The following is a 1,516-nucleotide window of genomic DNA, read 5'->3' on the forward strand; positions in this document are numbered from 1 at the left end:
ATTTTGGTCTTGATTTTTCCCTTTTCCTTTTTATCCTCCTGTTTATAACTTTTGGAATGGAAATATCTATCTTGTGCCATTTGATACTGAAATTGTTAACTTTCTTTTCATTTACAGTGTCTTGCAGCTAAGAGCTGTCTTAAATCTCATAGGAGACTTGGGATTTGGACTTTTCAGCAATACTCAAACTGTCAGGAATTTTTCAAGTCTCAGAGATAGACTAAATACCTTATGCATAACAGCATATGCTTGAGTATTTGTGGGAGTCATGGGTGGAATGATATGGCTTGTGTCTAGGTGTTCCCCAAAGCCTCATGAAGTCGTAGGTGGGGCTTTCTTAGAGGTGGGTGAATCTAGCGTGTGTATCTGGGTTTGATTCATGGTGTAATAATAGGCTCAGGGGCTCTAAGATTAAAGGTGTGAGTGCTACTCACTTAAGTAACCTGGATAAGATGTAAAGGGTAAAAATCTATGGTAGTCCCTTTTTGTTTTGCTGTCTTCTGCCTGCCATTTATTGTTTCTGCTCGGTGATTCCTGTTTGCCTTGTCACCCTGCCCTGAAGACAGCTGATTACAAACTGAAACCTCTACAAACTAAACTAAATAAGTCTTTTCTCCTTTAGCTTTGGGTGTTGAGCATCTTGTTTCAGCAATGAAAAAAAAAATGAAGACATTTACTTTATTCATATTGATGTGAGTTAGTCTAAGTGATAATTTTTCTTGATTTCTGGTTTTATTTTTTCTTTGATAAATAAGAAAATGAAAAAACCCTCAAGTATTAAACCATGATTTTTTCAAAGACCCTATTTTATATTATATGCTCTGTAGGAAAACACAGGACAAGGAATTTTTTTCTGGTAAAATATCTGTAAATGTTAATTGCAAGATTCTTCAATGATTTTTTAAAATGTATTTAGTACAGAGTCTACAGAGTCTCACTACACAGATCAGACTCTAGTGATCCTCCTTTTTTCAGTCTCCCAAGCACTGGGATTACAGGCATACATCACCATGCTGGCTCATTAGCTGTCTCAGTGCACTCCAGGGGTGGGGACAGCATGGCAGGCCCAGGATCCAACCCCCAGACCATGCATCCATCTGCCTAAGCAGGCACTTTAATCCACTGAGCCATCTGGCTGGCTCTCTTTAATGATATTTTTTAAAAAAATCTATAATGCGTAAAATATCATGTCTCTCATAAGCAGGCAGAAGAGTCAGGGTTTCAGTTATGCGTTAATGGAAATTGCTGTGAATATAATTTGAAACAGTGCTACTCAGCAATGGGATGGTTCTTTTTGGTATTGAATAATTCTAAGTATAATTTCTGGCTTCAGGAATGGGTTAATAATTATAAGATACTTCCCTATTAGTGGTAATATTAATGGAGAGTTTCAGTCTCCTTGTGGACACTATATGGTAATCTTATCACTTGAAATAAGGGGTTTGGCCAAGTATAATCACCATGAGATCCCAGTATCTCAGTATGGAAGCAAGATCACAGTCTATTAATGTGTGAA

Source organism: Octodon degus, unplaced genomic scaffold (assembly GCF_000260255.1).
Source record: "Octodon degus isolate 3935 unplaced genomic scaffold, OctDeg1.0 scaffold00289, whole genome shotgun sequence".
NCBI lineage: Eukaryota > Metazoa > Chordata > Mammalia > Rodentia > Octodontidae > Octodon > Octodon degus.